Source organism: Limulus polyphemus, unplaced genomic scaffold, assembly GCF_000517525.1.
Source record: "Limulus polyphemus unplaced genomic scaffold, Limulus_polyphemus-2.1.2 Scaffold2117, whole genome shotgun sequence".
NCBI classification, from domain to species: domain Eukaryota; kingdom Metazoa; phylum Arthropoda; class Merostomata; order Xiphosura; family Limulidae; genus Limulus; species Limulus polyphemus.
The window spans coordinates 396-8,177 of NW_013667727.1; the positions used below are offsets into that span (position 1 = coordinate 396).

The 7,782-nt window shown below is 29.3% G+C and overlaps 1 long non-coding RNA gene across 1 annotated transcript; it reads left to right on the top strand.

Moving 5' to 3' along the window:
- The first annotated feature begins 678 nt into the window (after window positions 1-678).
- LOC111087410 lies at window positions 679-6,918 on the top strand. The gene is made up of 2 exons (XR_002612111.1): window positions 679-2,290; window positions 3,246-6,918. It is a non-coding gene; the product is annotated as an uncharacterized LOC111087410 (long non-coding RNA).
- The last annotated feature ends 864 nt before the right edge of the window (window positions 6,919-7,782 follow it).

Consider the following 7,782-nt stretch of genomic DNA (forward strand, 5'->3'; position numbering starts at 1 on the left):
CATCAAAGAAGTAATTCATTTCAAATTCCTCAATCCACAGTGAACTGTCAATGCAGAGATATATAGTCAGCAACTGGAATGTGTAAATCAAGCCCTTCATCAGAAATGCTCTTCACTTGTCAATTGGAAAGGTGTTCTTCTCCACGACAATGCACTTCCACATGTGGGACGTTTCCCACAATACAAGATTATGGAGTTGGGTTGGGAAGTTCTCCCCCACCCACCATATTCTACTGATTACCATATTTTTCATTCACTAACACCATCTTTGTGGGAAAATGTATGCAAATGTGGAAGGTGTTAAAGAGGACATCAACATTTTTTTTGCTTCAAAGCCAAGTGATGTCTTATCAGGGTATTAACAATCTGAATGCAAGATGGAAAAGCATCATTGATAAGAATGGAGACTATTTCATTTGATAAATGTTTTGTTTTGATACATAAGTTGTTTGGGTTTTTCACATAAAAAAAGCAACATTAATTTCTTGATGACCTAATACTTACAATTTTAATGTTGTAGTAATATGTTTTAACTCTTAAAATCTTCCAAGTTAATTATATTATGAAAAATTTTGATATGATGTGTAATTTTGTTTCAGTAATGTTTTTAATGAAATTTACTGCTCTTTTTTCAGTATTATTTTCATAATTGAATATTTGTGTGTGAATATTTATATTATTAAATATATTAGGTGTATACTTGTTTATTTTAACATGGTATGATGACAATAAGGGATCATTTGGTCTTTTAAGGCTGTTCTTATACATCCACCTTTGGGAAAAGTAAAAATTTAACCTTGCCCTTTATCCTTTAGGAAGTCATCAATTCTCCTCTTAAAATCTTAGTGTTGGCTTCCACTGCTGCCCAAAGCAACTCATTCCATAAACCAAACACACTGTTAAAAACTTTTTTTAATTGGAGCCTAGCTTGCTTTTCCAAAATCTTGAACTTGTGTCCTAATATCTTCAGAATACAGCTTAAAGAATTCAGGGGTCTTTCTTCTTTTATTTCTGTGAATAATCTTGCAAACTTAAATAAGATCTTCTGTTACTGTTCTTTTCTTAAAGATTTATTATAGTAAACATCCTCTGAATCCTTTCTAATAAGTCAGCATCCTTTCTTAGATATTGAGACCAAAACCATATACAGTATTCAAAGTTAGACATAACTACTGATTTGTATAGTGAGATAATTCTCTTTTGACTTGTAATCACTATGTATATACATAAACCCTAAAATTCTATAAGCTTTAGCTATTATATTATGACTGTCAACAGATAATTGTATTAATGGCTTTATCCACCACTTTGCCAAGATCCTTTTATTCAGTCATACTATTGAGAGGGTTCTTACCATAATACAGCTATACTAGAGGTAAGATCCAAATTGTAACCCACATTACCTTGCACTTACTATAATTAAAGGCCATTTGCCAAATATTTGTTCTACTTAACCAAATGATCCAAATCATTCTGTAGCACCTCGTCATCCTAAAAATACCTAAGAATATAATGTTATCTTAACTAAATCAAAGCAAGATTGAATAAGATAACCCATTAATTTTGAGCTTGTTAAGAAAAAATTTTGAAATTTAAAGAATGATAAAGCTCCTGATCCACATAATTTTCCCTTGAGGGTTTTGAAAAAGGTTTAGGATTTTTCCATAGTTACGTTAAGAATAGTAGGGGTAGGGGACAGAAATATAAATTTTGGCATGGTAGAAGTAATCTTGAACTAAAATAGTTTTATTTTTCTATCAGAGTGATTGACCTTTGGAATGGGTAGCATTCAGATGTGGTGGAAGCAGTAAATTAAATGAAATCTTGTGAAATATATGAATGATATAAACTGGCTTTGAGTTTTATTTCTAGACATTCCAGTTTCGTGGATGAGGTAGCCAAGATGGACCAAGAAGTTCCTAATTGTCCTTAAATGCTATGTTATGTTAAACTTTAATAATTTACTAATTATGATCATATCAGTATCACTGATGTAAAAATAGAAAGAGCAAAGGCCCAAAACTAACCTTTGAGGTATTCCACTAGTGATGAAGATCCAATTTGACTGGATACCATGAATAACAACCTTTTTTTTTTGCTTTATCCTATTCATCCACCTTGCAGTCCAATTAACTAGTTTTCCAGTTTCCAACAGTGTAGTTTTCTTGGCTAATCTTCTGTGTGGCTCCTTATCAAAAGCTTTTTCAAAATCTGTGTACACGAAGTTTACCTCTTTTTCCATCATTCAGATAACATCTAATGTTCTCTAAAAAGATAACATATTAGTAAGGTAAGGTTTTCCCTTTAGTTAGTTCATGTTTTTTTTGTTTTTTTTTTAATATCATATTTCAGTAAATGATTGGCAAAACTTTTTTTGTCAAACTAGAATGTTTTAAACTTCAGAAGTAAGACTAATTAGCATATAATATACTTTACAACTTTTATCACCCCTTTAAAATTAAGAGTAAATTTGTCAAGCACCTGACCACACACTATTGATGAAACAAAACTAAAAGTAAGAGGCTCACATATCTGATCTTTGACCTTCTTTAAAACAGTAGTGAAAATTTTGTCTGCTTCTGGTGCTTTATCTATTTTTAATCTGTCTTTATAATTTCCATCAAGGGATTAATATCTAAATGATTTATTTCCCATAGAATAGTCAGTATTGGGAATGTTGTCAATATCTTCTTGCGTCAAATTAGAGGAGAAGAAGACATATATAAAAGTTCTGCCATCTTATAGTCTTCAACAAAAAACCTTATTTAATTCTCATTTTAACATTTTGCTTAACTTTAACATACATAAAAAAAAGAAATCTTGCTGTTAGTTTTAATATTATCAACTGGCTGTTTCTCATAGGCCTTTTTAATTTCATAGTTCTTGTTTTAACTAAATCCTAAGCTTTCTTAGTTTTATAAATATTCCATCCTGTCTGTTAAATTATACTTGTGGAATTTATTCCTGATTTGTATCTTTAGTAATCTTGTTAGGTTTTATCTTCTGGTGTTTTACTCCTCTTGTTTTAACAGAAATGATTTTAATGAAAAAACTGCTTGGCAAACAGTTGTAAAAAGAATATTACCTTACAAACTTGTAATGAAAATTTTGTGTCTTGTACTATTAGACAGATTATAAGACATTTTTTTCTATTTTATAGAATTTTTTGTTATTCATTGAGTATACTTTTGTAAAATTTTTAGGGGTGTACTTATGTATATTTTTCTTTTCCTATGCATATACAGGAGGGCTGGGTGTTTTTTTGCCGACTGATCACATGCAGACCCACCAGAGACAGTGTATATGATAGCATTTAAGATGTCGTTAGACTTATTGACATTATCTGAATTTGTTTGCAGGTTTACTTATTTTTAATAATATCTTTGTTATAGTTATGATAAACATAGTTTAGAATTTTTATATTTCTTTTCTACTATATCTGAGACAATTAAGAATTGTAAACCTGGTGGCATTTCTCTGGCAGTTCCTTTAAGAATATTTCATTTGCATTATAAAACTGAATATATCCTTTTTTAAGGATTTTTTATTATGGATAGATGATAACCACATGTCAGTGCCATTTGTTTTGTTTTTTTAATTATATAGTTTGCATTGCTGCTTCATAAGTTTGGCATATGTAATAAAATAAATCTCTTTGCATCATATTGTAAAACAAATTAATTTGAGTGCGAACTTCTCTAAAGAATTGTTATGAATGAAAGATGAAAGTGTTTTCAATTTTTCTATAAGCTATATATATATTCTTGTGTATGTTAATTTATTTTTATAGGTAATAGTAGTTGAGAACAGTATTTAGGTTGGCAAGTAACCACCACTTAAATCTAGAAAAAATTAACTCAATATTATTCATTTATTGGTGACAAAATTTGTTTTTGTTGTCAGCCAAATCTTGAAACTTAGATAAAGTGAAGATGAGTAATAGTTATTTAAAGAAAGATTTGCACTTGTTTATTTAAAAAATACTCAATAGTATTATGATGCATTCTTGTGTGTTGATAGATCAGGAATTTTTTCCAAAAAATAAGAATAATAATCAAAATTACTAGTATGTGGCAATTCTAGTGTGTTGTGTAACTTTTGAAATGTCAGTAGAATATACATGGAAACCAATGAGACTACTGTATATCCTTAAACCTATTTAAACTAAAACTATTGAGAAAAACATGGTACTTTAGAAACAAAATTTCATGAAAGAAAATAAAGTTCAAATTATTGGAGGATATTTCTAATTTACTTATGTGTACTGCTATTATTTGAATGAATATTACATTTAGCTAACATAAGCCCACGTTGGTTTAATTTTACTTTCCCTTTCAACAAATGTTTTGATCATACATCATGGATGGAAAAACTAGCTGCCACTGAAATTTTATTTGTGATGAAAACTATTTTAAAAGTTTTAATTTCTTTTTTTTTTGTCTAAAAAGACATTTATAGTGACAGTTTTCTTGCACATATGATATTATAGATAACTGTTTAAAGAAATTAAATTTAACACTTATACAGAAGCATGCAAGTTTATTGGAACACCTCAAAAACTTTCATTTCATGAGCTTTAAGCACAAAATAACTATTGATTTGCAATAAAATTAACTTATGATACTGCAAATTAATCTTACAAAATTAGTAAACATATAATGTCTGTAATGCCATCTTTAGCATCAATGGCATCTTTCTAGTGTAATGTATGTGTATTTTCTAGTGTAACTTGATTTAATTTTTCTTGAAGCTGTATCCAGAGACATTCTTCAGTACAGTTGGTACTGTTGTCAAGTATGAAACTCACCAAATCAGATTTTTTATGGGGTTAAGGTCTAGACTTTCTATCTTTGCCAGATACGCTCAACGTTTTTGGAAGTAAGTTTTCATTCATTTTGAGAAAAATGAAATTCTGTCCAATCAGACTCTTTCCAGAGGGCATACCACAGTAAACTAATGTACTGTAGTATTTATGCTGATTCTTTGTTTTGCCACTTCTGTAGAGACGGCCAATATTATTTGCCTCAAACCATAGAGCCTTCTGTTTGCTTAACTATTGGCTCAAGGCACTTCTTCTGTAACCTCTCATTGATTCTTAGGTGAACATATACATACTGCTTGTAAACAAACAGTTCAATTTATCTTTCCAAAATACCTTGTGCTACTACTACCAACAGCAGGATACATGATCTTTCATAAAATCTAGCCTTTTTGCACAGTAAGGACTTTCTTGCTGCTACTTTTCCCCAAAGACCACATTTATACAGCATTCGTGATACAGCACTTCTTGAAACTTTATCTGTGTATCACTTGATAATGTCATCAGCAGGTGTTTTGCAGTATTGATTCAGTTTTTCAGGAAATCGATTTTTATTTGTCTAACATCTCTCAGTGAGTTTTTTTGTCAGTCACATACCTGATATTATAGGACTGGGTCTCCTTGTATCTGTCTAATGTGTACCTCAGAGTAAGTGGTAAACAACTGAGGTATTTTGCAATTTTTCTTAAATTCCAACTAGCTGTACATTAAGATTTGACCGTCACTGAGGGTCCCTCAATTATCTCTCTCTTTCTGTTTTAGCATTTTAATGGCGACACCACACTTTATTAGCTGTACCATATATTGGTTTAAAACAAAACATGAAAACTCGGAATGCCAAGATATCATTTTTTCAGCAATGACTGGTACAGAAACTAATAGTAATCACGCTTTATAATGTTACACTGTATTGTCTTTAGATAAAATATCTTGAACAACCCTAAAAAATCTGCTGCACTTAATCATTTGTACAATTTGTTGCTTTTTTCTTAAAATTTAAGATTAATTAAATGTGTGGCATGTTAATATGATGGATAAAGTGATAAAATAAGCAATTTGCCAACTTTTTTTTTTTCAGTAATTTATACTAAAATAGTCATTTCCTAGGGATAAAAATTCCGAACTACTGTTGCAATGGAGTATTCCAATAAATTTGCATACTTTATATACTTCCCATTTATGTCTACTTGAATATTCTTTAAATAATGTATTTTCACATTATGAAGTAAAAATATTGATGGTGAACTTAAATCCACTGTGAAGTGTCTTGTATTAACTGGTTAAAAGGTATTCTGTACATATATTTTTTTGTATGAAGTGTCTATACATTCATTTTCTGTAATTGAATATACTATTTAAAAGATATAAACAGTATCATCTTTCATTCTTATTTTTATTAAGTATTTTTTGAAGTTTCTGATTGATAATTTTTTTTACTGTAATTTAATGATTGTAATGTTAAACAGAAGATACATACATATTTTACTTACACAAGTATATCAAAATCTGTAAATTAACTTGCAATATTTGTAACCCTAAATATGTATTTGAAAATAGTTTATAGAGTACTAATGATATACTTAGCATTTATTCTAAATTAATATATGTAATTACTTTTTGTAGTTGTTCACAAAATACCATTTTTGTTATTTGATATTGTGATTTTCTTTACTTATATGAAGTCTTTCCTAACATTTAAAATTTTGTTTTTAACACAATAGAAAAAAATGCAGTGATTATATTGTTAAAACATAAACACATAATCATATGGATGAAAAGTTAATACATTGATTTAACAAACAAAATAAAATAAAATTATGGAATATTTTTGTGAAAAAAAATGGTGAACAAACTTGGGAATTCCATAATTGGATTTCTGTAGAGTTTATAATATTTTTGGGATTAAAGTTTAACACTGACTTAGATATATATTTACTTTATATAATGAGAAATATATATTTTGAGAGGAATCTTTATTTATAGTTGAGGATCATTCACTCACTATCTTTTTTATGAATACAACCTTGTTGTGAGATTTGTTTCATATATATGGATATATTGTATGAGGGATTCTCCAAATAATAAATAAATTTATGTAAGTTGTTGTATGTAATAATTCTACACTGAAACATCTTTCCAAATATAGTTAGGTGCATTAAGATGACAGATAAATATACTTCAAGACTATAAGTTAAAGGCGTTTTTTTCACACCCAATTCAGAAAAAATTGCATATGTGACTGTCCTTCAAATAAAAACTGACAATATATCAGTATTTATTTTTCTTTTAATAAACCTTCTATATGTTACTCTTCTGCTTTTATGAACTTATAAGTAGTTGTATTTAATAGTGAATTATTTAATTCAATTTTCTTTTGTTGGTTGAATTAGGATAAGTGCTAGTAAAGTCTACATTGTTTATGAAAAGTATTAAACTAATAACACATGTAGAAAATGATTTTTCATTTCTCATTCAGAAACTTAAAACAGTCTCAGCCTCCATTTTATAAATCTATGCCTTTGATGACAGAAGAGTAGTTGTTCCTAAGAAGTATTCATTTTTTACTTCCTAAATTTGTATTTTTCACTTCAAATGATAAAAGTCCAATCTTATCATTTTATTATCTGACTAAACACTTGAAGTCAAAAGTGGCCTTGCTGAAATGCTATGAACTTACCAAGGAAGATTTTTGTTGGAAGTTCAGAGAAGTCAAATTTGACACTTGATAAACTGAATTTCAGTTTGTGGCACATCTATGGAGACACTTTACAAGACAGACTGACGTGGCCAAGTGTGAACATAGTTTTGAGGGACTGGCAGATCTACTAATACGTAAACAGATCATGATCACATGCTCCACTGACATGTCACTGCTCCTATAGGAGAGAGCACCAAAAGATGTGGATGAGATGATCAAGCTGGCTGAACAGTATTTGGAAGCCCATGGATGGAGTATAACTGGC